The sequence below is a fragment of the Saccopteryx bilineata genome, chromosome 4, assembly GCF_036850765.1.
Source record: "Saccopteryx bilineata isolate mSacBil1 chromosome 4, mSacBil1_pri_phased_curated, whole genome shotgun sequence".
Lineage (NCBI taxonomy): Eukaryota > Metazoa > Chordata > Mammalia > Chiroptera > Emballonuridae > Saccopteryx > Saccopteryx bilineata.
In genome coordinates this window covers 171660076-171680490 of record NC_089493.1, presented here as the reverse complement: position 1 = coordinate 171680490, position 20415 = coordinate 171660076, and the positions used below count along the sequence as shown (strand labels likewise).

Sequence of the window (20415 nt, the reverse complement as noted above, 5' to 3'; positions counted from 1 at the left end):
CTCAGGAAGATAGCTTATTAGGCTTAAGAGATATCCTTGATTCCAAGGAGTTCTGGATTCAAGAGGAAACTCTTGGAGCAAACTTGCCTATGGAAAGGGTATGGGAAGAAAGCATTGGTCAAGGACATTTTGTTTCTACTTTTTATGCCTAAGACATGTTGACACCATAGGAAACCTACTTCCATGGGCCTGGTATAGGCTACTTACCGGAAGGCCAAGTGGAAAGTCCATGAAGGAAAGAGCTGCAGGAAATTTAGACACAGCAAGATCTATGAGTAAAGCAAGGGAATTGGAATAGACTGATTATTACATATTTTGAATAGTAATCAAAGAATAAAAAATCACTGACAGGATTCTGAACAGCAGAGTCATAAATGAACTATAACTACATTTAACAACATGGACAAATTTCAAAAACATGAGTTGTTTAAGGATACTTAAAGAGCAAAAACAATCTTTGAGTGTGCACAAGTAAAATAGCCATAAATTCAGCATTAACAGTTACTTCTGGGAGAATGTGAAGAGCAGGAAAAAGTCAGACTTGGATTTGGAAACAGTTGGAAAGTGTTCAAAGCTTTATGTTCACTAACAACCTCCTACTCTCTTAGCTAAGTTTACAGACATCGTCTCCAAATCGTCCCGGTAGTCTCAAAAGGCAGATAATTTTATCATTTCCATTTTACGAGTGAAGAAACTGAGGCCCAGACGGAGTAGGTAGATTTTTAAGATCTGACCGCTGGCGAGTTCCAGCTCCAGTGCCTGCGCTCTTAAAATCTGCACTGTGTGGCCTTCTACAAACCTTAGAAATATTAAATTGCTGGTGATAGTTCTACCAGAGATATTGCAAGAGAACAGAGCCAGTTTTTTGTTTTTGTTTTTGTTTTTTAATTTATTCATTTTAGAGAGGAGAGGGAGACACAGAGAGAGAGAAGGGGGTAGGAGCTGGAAGCATCAACTCCCATATGTGCCTTGACCAGGCAAGCCCGGGGTTTTGAACCGGCAACCCCAGCATTTCCAAGTCGATGCTTTATCCACTGCACCACTACAGGTCAGGCCAGAGCCAGTTTTAATTCTTCTGCTAGAAACTCCTTTAAGAGAACAAGCAGCTTTTCTGGAAGGATCAGATGCACACTTGAACCTCAAATATTACACTTGGCTTCCAGGACACCTATGCTCTTCCATAAAGCTGGGTGGGAGGGGTAAATGGTAGCATTTAGCTTTTGTGACTGAGCTGTGGGGGTCTTGGAACCCTTCCACCCACTTGAAAACCGGTCACCCATCTGACAGTAATAGAAAACGACCGTTAAAAAGCTTTATGCTATTCTGTTCTCCTGGTTCTGGTCCCTCTTCGCCTTTGTTGCTGCTGGCATTTTATAAATTATGGATGCGCCTAGGTGCTGCTGTTCCCCTGCTTCCTCTGTAGTGCCGCGCGCTCCCTGGGCCTGCGTCGCATCCTTCCTCGGAGCGGTGGACCACGCGGCCCAGACCCCACATCAGTGTAATTAGCGCGCCGCACACAGCTCGGGTGTCAGGACTGCTTCCACTCACTGCCAGCCCTCCGCCGGCCCCTGTCACTCACGCGAAAGTCAGCCAGGCGGCGGCAAGGCCAGCGGAGAGGGGATGCTCGGGTCTGGGGACAACTCCGGGGTTTGGCAGCAGCCTCAGACAATGTCTGGTCACAAGGGCAGATGATGTGGAGAGTAGGGACATTAACAGCTGCCCCTTGACTGGCTATAGAGGAGGGACTGAATGGAAGCTGCTGGAAAACTCCTAAGGAGCCTAGAGCTGGGTTGGGGGGGGGGGGCACGCCAGTCCCATGTTTTCCCCAAGTGCGCTGCTGGTGAGAGGTGTAGCTGGGGGAACGGAGAATTTTGGGGGTGATGTACTAAGGAGCAGTTTTCTATTGTAATGCATCAGTATTTATTTTCAACTTGATAGAGAGATAGCTATGGATATGGAATATCTACAATAATAGATACATAATCTTGCTCATCAAACCCACCCTCACATTTTTATGAATAGTGTTAAAGTAGATATGCTCTTGGATCCATTTTTAGTTTAGAGAAAAATTAAATTATGCACAGGTTTATGCAGACACAGCAGAGATGATTAAGGGCACACAGATGAGAGAGGTTTGGAAAGACTTGCAAGAGGCCCAGGGATTCTTACTTGTTTGGGGACTCATGAGTCTCTATAAGAATTTTTTTTTTTTGTAACTTCTTTTTTTTTTTTTTTTTTTTTTTTTTTTAGAGAGGAGAGAGACAGAGAGGGAGAGAGAGGGGAGAGAGACAGAGAGAGAGAAGGGGGGAGGAGCTGGAAGCATCAACTCCCATATGTGCCTTGACCAGGCAAGCCCAGGGTTTCGAACTGGCGACCTCAGCATTTCCAGGTCGACGCTTTATCCACTGCGCCACCACAGGTCAGGCCTCTATAAGAATTTGATGAAAGCAGACAGCTGATCCCTTGCCTCAAAAAATATACATGCCCTCAAACTTAGGGTACCAATGCACAGGTTTTGCACGTAACCTGAGGGCCATTCCTTGATCTCTAGGAATACATGGACCCCAGGTTGAGACACTGAGCTACCTGTGAGCTCCTCACGGGCAGGACCTTCTCCTCCCTGTATCCCAGGCACACAGGAGATGCTCAAAAATGTTTGCTCAAGAAATAAATGAACTTAGTTCAAAATCCTCATTTTTTCACCCAGAGTCCCCCCTGAAAGATCAATGGATTTTTCCAAAATCTCAAATCTAAGGCAAAAACTCATGTCTCCTGATTCTCAGCTACTCCCCTAAATGTCCCTATCCCCGCCCACCCCACAACTTCTTCTGCCCCTTGTCCGCATCCCCTCCCAAGAATCCAGTACTTTGGGATTCCTGAGATGGAAGGAAAAGTAGGTGAGAAGGAAAGGCGGCAAAGGATCAAAGACAATGTCAACTTTGGCCCTGGGCCCTGCCTCCTGACACTGCCACCCAGCCTCCTACAATAAAAGGGATACAGAGAGGGTGACCCCGGGGCAGCTCTCTGTGCCATTTGTCAGTGATGGCATGGAGGAAGGAGACGGGCATATAGATTTTATTTCCTTGGAGTGTTCCATCTAAACCCCTTTCCCGGATGATTATGAGTATAAAATGCACAAGGTTTACATAACAGACCCATTAATGCTTCGTCTCTGGGGTTAATATTTAATTAGGCAGTTTTTTAAAAGTTGCATACTATTACCAGGGAGACTGCTTCAGTGCTTGCCTCTTTCCTCTGGGATGCAGTGTTCAGATACGAAATTCTGAGCACCTCATCATTCTCATGAAAACCTTCACCACTGGTGACTCTGGACCAATCACAGGGACAGCAAAGGCCCATGAAGACCCCAGATGTAAATGACTTAAAAAAAAAACTCTTGAATCTTCCAAGGGGTTAGTCAGAGACCATGTGGCTGACTATATATGTCCACTGGTAAGGACCTCATTATTCCAAAGTCAGCCTATCCAAATTTTGGACCATTCTGATGGTGCCCTAGGCTTTCTGTAGCCTAAGATCACATCACTGGTTTTCAGGGGTATTGGGTCAACAACTAGTGGCCACAGAGACCAAATCTGATTCTTCTACAGTATGCTATATGTTTCTAGCTATTATCCTTATCTGAGCACTGATATGTGGGAAGTTCTGTGCTAAGCAATTTACACAGACATCTCATTTCATCCACACATGATCACCGTGATGTATCATTTATGTTCTCATTTTACAGATGACCTAACCAAGGCTATACTGTGAGCAATCATCAGAGAGAGATTCCAACACACCCAGGTGTGGACTCTATATCCATACTTTGTACTATAATGACAAACAGACTCATTACTTTTCCTCTAGAGCCCTTGAGACATTGGAAGTAAGCACTCATGTCCCCCTTCCCCCTAGATTCTTAAAGGATTCTCTTTCTAGGTTTTTTTTAATTAATTTTTTTGTTCTTTTAACTTTATTCATTTTAAAGAGAAGAGAGAGAAGTGGGAGAAGCAGGGAGCATCAACTCCCATATGTGCCTTGACCAGGCAAGCCCAGTGTTTCAAACCGGCGATCTCAGCTTTCCAGGTTGACGCTTTACCCACTGCGCCACCACAGGTCAGGCTAGGATTCTCTTTCTAGACTAAACATTCTCAGTCCCTTCAGCCCAAAGTACATGGTTTCTGCCCCACCCCCATCGGTAAGGGCCAACAGGTGATACTCCGGTACCCCTGTTCCACTTGCTGTATGCCCCACTTCAAGGGGTGCCCACAGCTTCACCCAGGATTCCTACTGGCCAATCCAGAGGACCGTGGGCTTTTTATCCTCCCACTCAGTGAGATGGAATAAAGTTTCTGTTGGTTCACATTTTATGTTTAGGCTTAACTCAAACCCACGTGTATTTTGTTGCATGACATTTTCTTATGTCAAGCCATGTTTTCCTTTGCCTTTGCAAATGTGAGTTTGGAACTATATATACATTTTAATTTGCATTTCTCACTATTTAAATTCCATCGTTAAATCTGGTCCATCATTCTAACCTCTTGAGAACTTTCAGAACTTGGTACTCATAGAATTTGTTCTCAGCTCCCAGTTGCATGCTGTTCCCACATGAGATAAGCCTTGCTTCCAGGTTTGGGGTTGTTGATGAACGTTGAACGGAAGTGAGGAGGCAGCCCTGAAGTGAGGCATGCCTTTCTATTGCAGGGGTTTCTGTGTCCTTCCCATACCTTGTGTCCCCCTGACTTTAGTGTAGTGGTGGACGCTGGGTGCTGTCAGAGCCTAGTGCCTCCTCTGGTGTCCCCCTGCTATTCTGCCTCCAGGCTTTCTTCAAGGCCAAGGCAAAGCACATCCTGGAAGCTAGGGGGTGTTAAACCTTCCAAGAGCGATCCTCAATCAGTGGGGCATCGGGCTCAATGGCTAAATGCCCAGCTCCCATCCTACAGAGGGACAGTTCAGCCAAGGCACAGATTTCATGGTTGCTCAGTGGGTCCCCAGGGAGGCTGCGCTCCGGCTGCTCAGCCGTAAGCAGCTCACACATGCAACCTGTATGTATGAACTGCCCTTCATTGAGTCTCGTTTCCCTCATTCTTCCAGTCAGCCTCCCTGGGACCCCCTCCCAAAGAAAATACCTGCACCCATGTTTGTGTCTCAGTTTTTGTTCTCAGGAAACTTGGATATGAAGCTGGAGATAGAAAAAACATCTGCTTAATTTCAGGACATGTTTGAAAAATAGTTTATGTTTAAATTTTTTATTAAGAGAAGAACACATAAAAAATAAAGAAATCAGAAACTAGAGAACTAAAGGGGGAAACCTAGCCATGATACCACCGCCTTAATAAAATTACCAGCCACCATTTTTAATTATTGTGTTTCTTTTCAGCCTTTGCCTAGGCAAATTTTAAAATTAAGAGAATTATACTCCTGCCTGACCAGGCGGTGGCACAGTGGATAGAGTGATGGACTGGGACACAGAGGACCCAGGTTCAAAACCCCGAGGTCACAGGCTTGAGCATGGGATCATCCAGCTTGAGCACGGGATCACTAGCTTGAGTGTGGGGTCACTGGCTTGAGCCCAAAGGTCGCTGGCTTGAGCAAGGGGTCACTCACTCTGCTGTAGCCCCCAGGTCAAGGCACATTGAGAAAGCAATCAATGAACAACTAAAGAGCCACAGGAAGAATTGATGCTTCTCATCTCTCTCCCTTCATGTCTGTCTGTCCCTATCTGTCCCTTTCTCTGTCTCTCTCTCTGTCTCTGTCACAAAAATAAATAAAATTTTTTTAAAAAGAGAATTACACTGTAGCTGCCACTTTATATCTTTTTTTTTTTAACTGAATGTCTCCTATTCTTTGGGTGTTATCAAATAGTCCTAAAACTACTATTTTCCATAGCACTGTTTAATGATTAATGCTTTATTTGTCAGTTTACCAGGGATCCCTGATGTCTTAAGGGCTGAGTCTATGTCTTGCTTGCTTTCTTTTTCTGAGCACTAGCTCAATGCCTGGCATACATTACATGTTCATTAAGGCTCATTAAATCGATGGGGCAAACACACCAAAGTTCACTTTGGCATTTCTGTGTGGCTCCATGTGAATTGTTTCCAAGTTTTCGAGATCATCATTCATGCTGCTGTGAACATATGGCATTCAGAACATCTTAGAGCAGTGGTTCTCAACCTTTCTAATGCTGTGACCCCGCAATTCAGTTCCTCATGTTGCGGTGACCCCAAACCAAAAAATAATTTTGGTGGCTACTTCATAACTGTAATTTTGCTATAGTTATGATTCAGAATGTAAATACCTGATATGCATTATGTATTTTCCGATGGCTTTAGGTGACCCCGCCGGGGTCGCGACCCACAGGTTGAAAACTGCTGTCTTAGAGCTTCCATCACCCCCTCTGCCCTTGCATCTATGCTGGTGTTATTCTTTTCACATAAACTTTGGCGAGCCAGTTTATGTGAAAAGTGGGAGAGCAAACAACTCAGCACACATTACCTATTCCATTGGCTCTGTAGCTTACCAGCAGGAGAACTTCTATTTGGATAAACAAACCAGGCAGGTAACCCTACACTTGCCATTCTTATTGGAAATTTCCACTAATGTTATTCCATGCTAAGTAGTACTCCACGGGTTCCTGGAGAGGGCACGTTTTAATTCCTTCCACAGATCACAGACGCGAGCATGTCCAATTTATTTACCTGCTGACATCACCTAGTTTTCAAACAGCTTCTCAATGCTATGCCAATGAACAAATGATAATTCAATAATAATAATAATAGATCAAATTTTTTTCACCTCTAATGTGCCAGTTACTTTATGTATGTCATCAATCACATATCATTGTCACTGTACAACTCTCCGAGGTACCGCCTACTGTTATCCTAATTGAATAAATGTAGAAATGGGGACTCAAAGAGGTTAAGCAACTTGCCCAGGATTACACAGAAGACTATAAAGTAAAATATGTTTCATCATATAGAATAAAGTTATCTTTTTATCAGTGATTGTTAGCTCTCAGAACTGGTGCTATGCATAGATGGAAAAGTCACGTGCTTGAATGGTAAAACCAAAGTGATATTAAAATATTGTCTTGATCCCAAAACTTTACCTATTACCTGCCACAGAGCCTGGAGATGTCATCATAAACTTACTTTTTGAGTTATGACATTGCCTGAAAATAGTCCTTGTAAAAGAGAACTGAAATTGTACCAGTCAGGGCTGTATATTAAGATATTTACACCCTTTGACTTATCAACTCAAGTTAGATTGTCGGATTAGATAAGCTGTGGTTCTCAACTCTGGCTGCACATTGTAATTATCATTTCTGGAGAGCTTGAGAAAATACAGCTGCCAAGACCTCACCGTCCCCTCTACGATTTTGATTCAATTGACTAAGCTGAGGCCCAGGCAGGTTTGAGAATCCCTGAGCCACTTTCTAAGACCCTGAAAAAAAGTGAGATATGGAACAAGTGAGATTTGTTGAGAATGTCTATTATGACCCCAAGTGAAAAAGGCAACTCCCTAGTTCAACATGTAATTGGAAAATACTTAGGAACAACAAAATTTTCTCTGTTTGCCTTAGACCAACCTGTATTGTTAAAACTTCATATTGGAATTCTCAGTACTTTCTTTCATCATCTACCTAATTATTTATATACTGCTCATAAAAATTAGGGGATATTCTATCACTTCATATTCATTTTGAAATATCTCCTAATTTTTGTGAGCACTATGTGTATATTTTTATGATGCTAAGTAGGGTCCTAGGCTCTATACTTATTTAGTATAGGTTCTCAAGGCCTGATTGGGTATAATGTGGGAACAGTATTGGTCATAGAGAAAACTGAGATCAAGCCAAGCAACTCATTATGCTCAGGTCTCACCATCAGAAGGGCAAGCAGAGAATCAGAAATGTGGCCTGAAACAATAGGATGGGAACTATGGAGTCCAAGGTAGAGGAAATGGGTTTTGAGTGCAGGAGAAAATGAATGGTATAGAAAGGTCCCTAAAGTACTGACACATCAACAAGGAGGGCTTTTATAGACACCTGTACTATGACCTCAGGTACGGGAGGAGCCACGAAGGCCAGTGAGAACATTAAGCCAGGTAGAGATTTCTCCCATCTTTGCAGGAAAATTAGCCTGGCATCTAAAGAAAAAAATGATTCTCTCTGTTTACTTTTGGAAAATGAAGAATTGAATTCCACTAGGATATAGTGTTAAAAATAATTGATTGCCTACCTTTTTGCTAATAGTGTTCAAACTATTTATCTTATTTAATCCCCATAATAACTCTGTAACATAGCTACTGCCATTTTCTAAGTGAATATGGTCAGTTGGCACTCAATGTCAATTTTTACCCTCTTTTAAGTATACTTCCTGTTTTTGAGAGGCTAGAAAGCTTACAAGTCACTTCCAGACTCCCTTGCAGCTAGGATTCTAGGTGTGGGATAAAGTCCATGAAGTAGATGCACTTGGGTAAGATTTAGATGACAGAAATAAACTGAACGGCAATTTCCTGCAACTTTTGCTGTTTTTACCTGGTAAGAAAAAGTACAGAGATACTAATGTCTCATCTTCAGTTTTCAGAGTCAGTTATAGTGATAGTGGCAGCTGGTTTCAGTGGTCCAGTGTCTAGACAATTGCACTGGCAGATAATACTTTCCTGATCTCTGGCAAACAGCCAAGATGGTGTGTTCTACATTTTAATTGTTTCAGTGGCAAGCTGCTGATTACTCAATAATGACAAAGGTCATATCTCTCATAATATTCTGGGAGTCATGACTAACCTACAGCCTATACCTTCAGCCCTTTCAACAACTTTATAAGTTTTTAATTCCCAGTATTAAATACCTCTGTGCTTCAAAATTCCTAAGACGATTTCTGATTCCTAAACTGAAACTTTTTTTTTTAAGATAAGGAAATTGAGTCTAAGACAATGTAAATGAATGTCCAGGGTTGTGCAAAATAGATCCAGAATTCAATCCTTCATTACAGAGTTTAGAAGAACAGGAATGAAGAATTCACAGGCTATATTTCTAACAGATTTGACAAAGCAAAGTATGGCAAAGCCAAGTTCACATATACTCTCTTCCCACTTTTAAATGTATGAGTTGCACTTGTAATTGCGGTAAGTGCTTAACTTAATTGGTTTGCATCCACGCCGGGACCTCTGGGATGCCACTTACATAACTCATCCACAGGAGTCTGTCTTGCCAATAAGTACTTGCAGAGGCCCTCACTCAACAACCACATTAAATACAAGACTCTGTTCTCTGTAACTAGCTACATGCCTCCCCTAATTCTTGGGGGGGGGTGTCTGAGGAACTTAAGGGCAAAGGACTAATAGCAGCTGGCACACTCTGAGCACTTGCCATATGCCGGGCATTGCCCTAAGACTTCACATTAATTTCTGGTGTAATCCTTATCCTAGGAGGTAAGCGCAATTGTTACCCACATCTTTTATAGGAAACTGAGGCACAGAGAAATGAAGTCACCTGCCCAAGGTCATAGAGCCTATGAGGAGCAGAGTCTAGATACCCACCCAACTGCTCTCTCATTACAGTACTATTCTTCTTTTTTTTTTTAATTTTTTTAATACTTTTTTATTTTTTTTTAATTTTATTTATTCATTTTAGAGAGGAGAGAGAGAAAGAGAGAGAGAGAGAGAGAGAGAGAGAGAGAGAGAGACGGGGGGAGGAGCTGGAAGCATCAACTCCCATATGTGCCTTGACCAGGCAAGCCCAGGGTTTCGAACCGGCGACCTCAGCATTTCCAGGTTGACACTTTATCCACTGCGCCACCACAGGTCAGGCTCATTACAGTACTATTCTGCCTCCCATTCATACTCAGAACGCTTTGTTTTAATTTTATATAACATGGTAAACTGCATGAAATACTCCCCATAGTGAGGTCAGACGTAAATACACCAACCAAAAGACTAGGAACGGTGGCTTCCTTTAGGATCAGCCTTACCTCATCCCAGGACATAGCCTCTTCCAGACCTTCTTGAGATGGTGTCTCTGACCGCTCTGAGCAAGCCCGGCTAGGACGTGATCAAACCTCACTACAGCAGTTCATGGGGCTACATCTGGTATCTCCAATCTTTTCTGTCAACATGTCACAGTCACCTCGTGTACAATGGCTTCCCTTTCCAGGGGCATCAAGGGCACAGATGCATGTTTTAGAGCACAAATTCTGCGGGCACAGAGAAAAGAAAATCAAAGATATTACTAGAAAATGGTTAGACCTCACTGTCGGCAGTCTCATGAAAGTTTAAAACCAGAGTAAACACAAGGCTCTCTAATTAGACAGCCCTCTTTCTCCTGCCCAGCCTTTCCACCGACTCCCATCCCTCCTAGAAATAGATCTTCGTGAAGGCGAGCATCTTTTTAAAATTCTGTTCTACAGAGAACCAGACTGAGATAGTTCTGTCGAAATTACAAAACACTATACTTTCAAATAGCTGCTGAATTATTTAGTGACTTTACACTGTCCAAATGCTGGGCTCTTTGGGTAGACAATGTCTTGGTTTCTCTCCTATCTCTTTTGTTATGCCATTCAGTAAATGGAGAGATATTGCTCCTCTTAATAATTTATAAAATAATAATCCACATTAAGGATCCAGCTCCTCTGATAGGCTTGGGGTTTCAGATCTGGTAGTCAAGAGGATGAGAAGCTCAAAATTCTCTTCTAGTTCTGTGAAGTGATTGCTCCTGGCATGGTCAAGCTTCACTTCTTTGTATTTGCTTCTTTCTCATGATGACGTTTTCTCCTGCCTGTAACTTTTTCTTAATGTTAATGTGGTTTCTTGTACCGTAAACTGTATTTGCTGCTACTCCTTGGCATCTATCTGATTTGGTCTTACAGTGAAATAGGTCCTCTTAGAGGCAGAAAGCGGGACATTGTGTTTTTGTCCTGCACCTGACATTTCAGAGTTTTCTATTTACTTTGGCAAAGGCACTTTTTCCTTGCCTATTTTAAAAGGAAGGGAGGGAACAAGAGAGGGACAGGGGGAAGAAAAAAAGAGAAGAAGGGGGAAGAGGGAGGAAGAGAGGGAGAGAGAGAGAGAGAGAGAGAGAGAAAGAAAGAAAGAAAGAAAGAAAGAAAGAAAGAAAGAAAGAAAGAAAGAGGGAAGGAAGGAAGGAAGGAAGGAAGGAAGGAAGGAAGGAAGGAAGGAAGGAAGGAAGGGAGGGAGGGAGGGAGGGAGGGAGGGAGGGAGGGAAGGAAGGAAGGAAGGAAGGAAGGAAGGAAGGAAGGAAGGAAGGAAGGAAGGAAGAAAGAAGAGAAACTCATTTAAGATGGGCATGGGCTTATGTGTGTTCCTTTCTCTCCAAGGTGCACATACACCCCTCACCTTTCCATATAGCTCATTGCAAGGTTCATGTGACTTCTGTAAGAGCTATGGAAATTACTGACATGAACAGGTATCTGCTTATCCAGGACCAGAGAGCTCTAATAAGCTCTGCAAGTTCCTCAAGAGCAGAGGTTCTGCCTTTTCCCTTGTTGTTTCCCCCAACAGAGTTTAGTGCAGTACCTTCCATAACCATCCAGCAAATATAACTCAGCACTTATAGTTCACACTAAGCATACACAGATGAGCAAACCCAGGAGTGTCAATGCATAAACACCTGTGACGTGTGTGATGAGTGCTGTGAAAATGGCATGTACACAGTGCTGGGAGAGCTCAGAGGAAGGAGCTACTGACTGACTCAGCCTAGTAGAGACAGGGAGCATCACAGCAGAGGGGGCATCTGAGTAAGGACTTGAAGGACGGATGGAATTTTGCCAGGCAGAGGGAGCAGCGTGTGAAAGCGACAGCAGCAGCAAAGAGTATGGCACGATACTGCTGATCGTTCGGAGCACACAATCCACACAGAGTCTGAGTGCACGGGGCAGAGGCTCAGAAGGTAGGTACAGGGACCTGTGTGGCATGCTGACGAAATCCTGGGAGTGTTGGCCGGAGTGGGGGAAAAGAGGCATCTCTCACATTATTGTGGGGTGTGTCCAAGGCATAACCATTATAAACAGCAATTTGGCAGTATCTATCAAAAAGAGCAATGCACATCCCCTTAACCCAGCAGTGACACATCTAGCTGGTTAGCCCAGAGATATTGTAAAATTCCATATGTACAAGACCACTCATTGTAGCACTGCTCATAAAAGCAAAAGACTTGTGGGGGGAGACCTTAATTCCATCAACAGGGATTTATTAAATAAATTATGGTATATCCCTACAACGGAACACAATGGGCAACTGTAGATAAAAAGAGAGAAAGCACACACCTCAGGTACTGACAGGCAATAAGCTCCATATATATAATGTAGCTATATATATATTAAGTGTAATTGAAAAAGTGTAGAACAATACAGCATGCGTAGTTTGCTACCATCTTGAGAAAAAGAAGTACACATGAACTACATATACAGAAATATATTTACACACATACACAAGTGAATACATATGCTTATAATCAATGAACCACCTGCACAGATACATGGGAAATCGACAATTGTGCTGGGTGGATGAGAAGAGGGGTAGAGGGGGGAATTGTCACTGTACCATTTTCACTTCTTCAGTTTTGAGCCATGTGAATGTCCCACCTGGACAAATAAATATATTTAACACAAGAAAAACTAAAAAAAGAGGTACAATGTAATCAGACAAGTTTTCCAAAAAGGTACGGACTGTGAGGAGCAAGAAGAAAGAGGCCAGAGGCAGGAAGAGTATGAGGAGGTTACCGCACCTGTCCAATTATCTAATCCTGAGGCGCTGAAGCCCTGAGTTCCATGAAATGAACATGAAGGAAGGGCCCAGATTTGGGGTATCACTTGGGAGTGATGTTACCTACCCTACCTTGAGCATTATTATGTGCCAGGCACTCTATACACATCGAGTCATTTAACCCCCCTGACTAGCATAAGAGATTGTATTGGTCCCACTTCACAGATGAGGAAATAAAAGCTCAGAGAGGTTAAGCGATTTATTAAGAATGACACAGGTTGAGTAAATGCTAGACCAGGATTTAAAGCCCTACCCCCATACCATGCCGGGGGCTTTTGCAGCATCAGAGCAAGTGACCAGATCTGGGGGCAACTTGCTGTGATGAGAAAAAGGAAGGAAGCTCAGAGAAGCGTGGATGATTTGGGGCATCACTGAAGGCCCCCTGGAGCTCCTGAGACCATGGATGGCTCACGTACCCTGGTCTGTGGGCTGGAAATCAGGGTGATCCTTGCAGGGCAGATGGTTCCAATGCCCTGAGACCGTCTGAAACACTGGGAGAAGCCCAGGCCTCACTAAGCCACAGGCGCCTTAAGACCCAGCTCCTCCCTCCACGCTTCCCCAGGGGCTCAGCTCACTGATTCCTGGGCCTGCTCGGGTGAGATGCCGCCTCTCCCTCCCCAGCAGGAAGTGCTAGAAAGGGGTTCCCCGGGGTGCCAGTTAGCTGCACCGGGCTCCATAATTTCCTCTCCCATCTCCCTGTGGTATCAAGTGTGTGACTATTGATTTCCTCCCTGCATTTGTTTGTGTTATCCATTATTTATGGGATCATTTTCCATCCTTCGTGCACGAAGGCAAATTTTGTGTAAAAATCAATTGAGTGAGCGCCGCCGATGGCTTGTTGTGTTTTCTTGGCTTTCATCTCTGAGGCCCCAGTTCTCGGGAGAAGCAGAGCAGGATATTGGGGAGCCCCCCAGGATGGGAAAGGGAGGTAGGGACGGTGCCGGGCGCAGAAACCTGCCTTACACACCGTGCCTGTCCGTCACTGTGGGTCCCTGGGACAGTCTCACTTGGTGGAGCTCACCTGGAAGTCTAGGGAGGGACTGATGTCTTCTTGCCCTGTTCTGACCCCTGCTGCCCCTGCCCACATGCAGCTGCAGAACTGCTAATGGTTCACAGAGATTTATTTCCATGTAGAAATCCACAGGATTGGATCAAGGCTTGGGAACCTGCTTTCTAGTGGCTTCACCTGAAGACCCCAGGGAAGTCACCCTGGAGAATTAGATGTAGAGGGGTATGATTAAGGGCAGGGCTGACATTTAATGATCACCTGCTATATGTCAGGCTGAGCACATCACATATATTCTTTGAGCTTCAGCACATTTGGTGAGGTGGGAAGGGTGTAAAGAAAAGAGCAGAGGATCAGGAGTCAGAAAGTTCTAGTTAAAGTCCCTGCTTGACCCTTTGCTAGCTGTGTGCCCTTGGGTAGGCTTTCACCCTCCCTGTGCCACAGTTTTCTCACTTATAAAATATAGATAACATGAGTGCTTACCTTAAATGAGGACCTGTATTTAAGGCTAGGTGACTGGCTCATGGTAAATAAAAGGGTTCTCAGTTTAAATGTCACTTATGCTGAGCTGAAGTGGGGGTTTTCAAGACTGGTGGTGACTGTGCATCGTGCAGGGATCACAATTCGCTCCTCTCGAAATTACTAAATTATCTGTCTCTCCCCATGCCCCAGTTATGATGTAAGTGTCGTGAGGGCAGGCATCTTTGTGTCTTTGTCCAGGGTGCTTGCATGGCACATAGCAGATGCTCAATAAATGTTAGTTACTATTATCATCATCCTCATTTTTTTCTTTTTTATTGAATTAATTGGGGTGACATTGGTTAATAAAAGTGTATAGGTTTCAGGTGTACAATTTTATAATATATCAGCTGTATATTATATTGTGTGTGCACCATCCCCAAACCTACTCCCTTTTTAAACTTGGTCTCAACCAGGCAACAATATTCATGAAATGCTGGGCTTGATGTGCCTGTGTGTGTGTGAAGGTGTGTCTGTGTTTCCCTCTGTGCCCACTGAATTATCCACATGCCACCAATGAAAGAAAATATAACACACTTTGGGTTATATCGGTCTATCCTCCTAAAATGATCCCAGTACCCAATTCCAATGGGATGGAGGGTCAGTTTCCTCACACCAAGAAGCAATGCTTTGATAACTGCTGAGTGTCCTATAATTCAACTCAATTCTCATACTACCTGAAGATAGCGTCAGAGGCCACAGGTTAAGGGCTAAGTCCCACAAGACTGCTCCACCCCACCTAGTCGCCAGTTGCAAGTCCAGTTTATCACCTGTGCTTCTGACCAACCAGCTATAGATTGAGGGGTTCTAAAATCCCCTCCTTGGGTTTGATTTATTTGCTAGTGCAGCTCACAGAATTCAGGGAAACATTTACTTACTAGATTAGGGATTTTTTATAAAAGGAAAGAACACAGGAACAGTCAGATGGAAGAGATGCATAGTGCAAGGTACAGGGAAAAGGGTGCAGAATTTCCATGCCTTCTGCAAATGAGCCACTCTCCCCAAATCCCCATGTGCTCACCGGTTAGAGCATCCTCCTGAAACACAGAGGTTGCCAGTTTGACCCCTGGTCAGGGCACATACTGGAATAGATCAATGTTCCTGTCTCTCTCTCTCCCTTTCTTTCTCTCTAAAATCAATGAACAAAAAACAATTTTTTTAAGTGTCAACCCTCTAAATCCGGGGTCCCCAAACTACAGCCCGTGGGCCGCATGTGGCCCCCTGAGGCCATTTATCCGGCCCCCGCCGCACTTCCAGAAGAGGCACCTCTTTCATTGGTGGTCAGTGAGAGGAGCATAGTTCCCATTGAAATACTGGTCAGTTTGTTGATTTAAATTTACTTATTCTTTATTTTCAATATTGTATTTGTTCCCATTTTGTTTTTTTACTTTAAAATAAGATATGTGCAGTGTGCATAGGGATTTGTTCATAGTTTTTTTTTATAATCTAGCCCTCCAAAGGTCTGAGGGACAGTGAACTGGCCCCCTGTGTAAAAAGTTTGGGGACCCCTGCTCTAAATCATGTGGTTAATTCTCCTGGCAACCAGCCTCCATCTGTAAAATTAAGTCCAAAATTCACCTCATTCACACAGCAAAATACATATGTTTATCTTCATCGCTTAGGAAATGCCAAGGACTTTAGCAACTCTGGGCCAGAAACAGAATGAAGATCAAATAGTGTGTTTCTTATTACAAGTCACAACATCACACCTGCACTGCCTGGTTGGGTAGCCACGAGCCACAGGTGACTTCTAAATTTAAATGAATTGAAATTAAATAAAAATTTCAGTTCCTCGGTCTCATTAGTCACATTTCAAGCGCTCCATAGTCACATGCAGCGGGCGGCTACCATATTGGACAGTGCAGATCCACAACCTTTCCATAATCACAAAAAAAGTTTGATTGGACAGCACTGGACTTTTCGAGAATCCTTTCAAACTACTCAGCATCGCTGCTTCAGTCACCATCCCACTCCTACCCAATTTATATACTTAACTCTTCCAGTCAACTTTGAGAAATATAGCTACTGGGCTCAGAGAGCCAACGGCCAGTCTAGAAACTTCCTGGGCAGCACAGACTTGGGAGTTTCCTCATTCTGGATCACAGGCTCCCAAAACGCAAAAGAAGATTGAATTAGCTTAGCTATCACACATTGGTGGTCGGTGAGCTAAATCTGGCTTACAGAGGTGTTAAGTTTGGCCTACTTGATTTTTAAGAAAGTTTTTTCTTTGAAGGAAGGAGATTTAAAAAATCACATTTTAGAAACCTAAGTTTCCCACTGCTCTTGAAAAATTGGAAGAACTTTCTCCTTGGGCTCATGACCTTCTGGCATTGACTCTGTTACTCTGAATTGGATAATCTCAAAAGTTCCATCAGTTACTTTCTTTTTTTCTTTCCTTTTTATTGAATTTATTGGGGTGACACTGGTTAACAAAATTAGACAAATTTCCAGGTGCTACAACAACTCATCTGTACACTGTATTGTGTGTTCAGCCATCAGTTACTTTCGACCTATGAGCTTCAATATGTAAGTGCATGCTCCTCAGGGACAGCGAGGTGGTTCTTGGGACCCAGGAGAGGACTAGGTGCTAAGTGAAGCAATGAGTAGGAATGAATTGGTTTTCAAGGACTGTTCAGTCCCTGTGATTGGACCCTCATCTATCAGTCGGGTTGAAGAGTCTGGGGCTAACCTAGTATTCTCCTAAATTTAGCATCTTCAAGTCTGTGACATCTCATTTCCAAGGTAACACATACTTGGTCTCTAGAGATATAGTACTTAGATTCTGAAGAGGTCACAGATGACTTTGAGAATCTGATAGAAGCTGTAGACTTAATAAAGGTGGAAATATACAAATAAAGAGCAAACTATATGGCCTGACCTGTGGTGGCGCAGTGGATAAAGTGTCAACCTGGAAATGCTGAGGTTGCCGGTTCAAAACCCTGGGCTTGCCTGGTCAAGGCACATATGGGAGTTGATGCTTCCTGCTCCTCCCCCCTTCTCTCTCTCTCTCTCTCTCTCTCTCTCTCTCTCTCTCTCTCTCCCCTCTCTATAATGAATAAATAAAATCTAAAAAAAAAAAAAAAAGAGCAAACTATAAATCATGTCGTTAATTCTCCTGGCAACCAGCCACCATCTATAAAATTAAGTCCAAAAGTCACCTCATTCACATAGCAAAATACATATTTTATAAAATATTTTATAAAGTATACATTTTGCATATAGTTTCCAGAGGGTAGAAAGTCCCTCTCCACTAAAGCACATTCCTGGCTATCCCAGGAATCCTCAGGCCTTGGTTTAGAATTTCTGATCTGGACATTTCCAGCCAAAGTAGGAGACTGGATCTGTGCATCTGCTCCACTTTCTTCCAAAACCTAAATATATTTAAAGATATTTAAAGCATGATCCTGCAGGGATGAAGAGAATGAAAAAGAAGACAATTGTAAAAAAGAAAAAAAAATTTTTTCTGGACTCTGTAAAGCAAACAGGTAAGAGCTAACTGATTTAATAGAATTCAGAAAGCTGAATCTTGACTGAGCGTGGGCACGCAGTCCCACCTGGCCTGTGGAGCCAAGGCTTACAGCGTCCCACGACCTGGCTCCTCCTGCAAGGGCGGGGCGAAAGCCCAGAATCAGGCGGAGACATGCAACTGAACAAAGGTGCTCACCACTGCCCTCAGGGCCAAGCATAATGCCACCCACAGGGGCCGGGCAAAGGCCAAGGCCACAAAGGCTTGTACACCCGAGCACATGGTCACAGCCACCCTGTGAAGGAAAGTCCGAAACCACAGCAACAGCCCCAGTGGGAAGGCGCTGGCAACGCCCATACCCAAACTCCCTAGGCAGCAACAGCAGAGGGGGTGGCGGGCCTGCAGACAGACCGACCATACCTAGGGAACAGAGGCCACACCCAGTGGACTCCAGTGGCCAAGACCTTCTTTTACACAGAGAAGATGAGAAGGCAGAGAAATGCAACACAAATAAGTCAAGAGAAATCTCCAGAAAAGGACCTGAATGAATCAGATATAACCAAATTACCAGATGCAGAGTTTAAAATAACGATTGTTAGGATGCTCAAAGATATTAGAACAACAATAGATGGTCATTACGAATACCTAAATAAAGAGATAGCAGATATAAAAAAAGACATTGAAATAATTAAAAAAGAATCAGTCAGAAATGACAAATACAATATCAGAAATGAAGAACACAATGGAAAGAATTAAAAGCAGGATGGATGAAGCTGAGAATAGAATCAGTGAGTTAGAGGACACGATAAATAAAGAAGCAGAGCATAAAAGAGACTCAAAAAGTCTGAGGAAACTCTAAGAGAGCTCTGTGACAACATGAAGAGAAATAATATCCGCATCATAGGAGTTCCTGAAGAAGAAAAGAAAGAACAAGGGATAGAGACTTTGTTCAAGCATAATATAGCTGAAAACTTCCCTCAATTAAGGCAGGAAAACATCTCACATGTTCAGGAAGCACAGAGAACTCCATTAAAGAGAAACCCAAAGAAATCAACACCAAGACACATCATAATTAAAATACCAAAGCTAAGTGATAAAGAGAAAATATTAAAAGCTGCTAGAAAAAAAAGACTATCACCTACAAAGGAGCCCCCATAAGGATGACTTCCAACTTCTCAACAGAAACACTTGAGGCCAGAAGGGAATGGCAAGAAATATTCAAAGTAATGCAGAACAAGAGCCTACAACCAAGATTACTTTACTTTACTTTGTCCAAGGCTATCATTTAAAATTGAAGGAGAAATAAAAAGCTTTCCAAACAAAAAAAAGCTCAAGGAATTCACTACAACCAAACCAAGGCTGCAAGAAATGCTAAGGGGCCTGTTGTAAACAGATCAAAGGAGAAAAAGAATATAGCAAAAGAGGAATACAATTTTAAAGAATAAAATGGCAATAAACAAGTACATATCAATAATAACCTTAAATGTAAATGGATTAAATGATCCAATCAAAAGACATAGGGTAGCTGCGTGGATAAGAAAACAGGATCCATACATATGCTGTCTACAAGAAACATACCTTAAAAAAAAAAGACACACATAGACTGAAGATAAATGGATGGAAAAAAATACTTCATGCAAATGGAAATAAAAAAAAAGCTGGGGTAGCAATACTTATATCAGACAAAATGGACTTTAAAACAAAGACTATAGTAAGAGATAAAGAAGGTCACTATGGCCCTGGCCTGTTAGCTCGATGGTAGAGCATTGGCCTGGCATGCAGAAGTCCCGGGTTCGATTCCTGGCCAGAGCACACAGGAGAAGCACCCATTTGCTTCTCCACCCCTTCCCCTCCCGCAGCCAAGGCTCCATTGGAGCAAATGATGACCCAGGTGCTGAGGATGGCTCTATGACCTCTGCCTCAGGCGCTAGACTGGCTCTGGTCGCAACAGAGCGATGCCCCGGATGGGCAGAGCATCGCCCCCTGGTGGGCATGCTGGGTGGATCCGGATCGGGCACATGCGGGAGTCTGTCTGACTGCCTCCCCGTTTCCAGCTTCAGAAAAATACAAAAAAAAAAAAAAAAAAAAAAGAAGGTCACTACATAATGATAAAGGGAGCAATCCAATAGGAAGATATAACCATTATAAATATCTACACACCTAATATAGGAGCACCTAAATATATAAAGCAGACTTTGATGGATTTAAAGGGCGAGATCAACAGCAATACTATAATAGTAGGGGATTTCAATACCCTACTAACATCACTAGATAGATCCTCAAGAAAGAAAATTAACAAAGAAACAGCAGACTTAAAGGACATACTAGATCAACTCAATTTAATAGATATCTTCAGAACCTTTCACCCTAAAGCAGCAGAATATACATTCTTTTCAAGTGCTCATGGTACATTCTCTAGAATAGACCACATGTTAGGGCACAAAAGCTGTCTCAACAAATTTAAGAAGATTGAAATCATATCAAGCACTTTCTCTGATCACAATGGCATAAAACTAGAAATCAACCACAACAGAAAAACTGAAAAATACTGAAACACTTGGAAACTAAATAGCACATTATTAAATAATGAATGGGTAAACAATGAGATCAAAGAAGAAATTTAAAAATTCCTAGAAACGAA

The 20415-nt window shown here is 43.0% G+C and overlaps 1 long non-coding RNA gene across 1 annotated transcript; it reads right to left on the bottom strand.

Annotated features, from left to right (window-relative positions):
• Window positions 1–207: 207 nt before the first annotated feature.
• LOC136336048 (uncharacterized) lies at window positions 208–10182 on the bottom strand. Its single transcript, XR_010731366.1, has 2 exons — window positions 9975–10182; window positions 208–269 (listed from the first exon to the last, which is right to left on the bottom strand). It is a non-coding gene; the product is annotated as an uncharacterized lncRNA (long non-coding RNA).
• Window positions 10183–20415: the final 10233 nt, after the last annotated feature.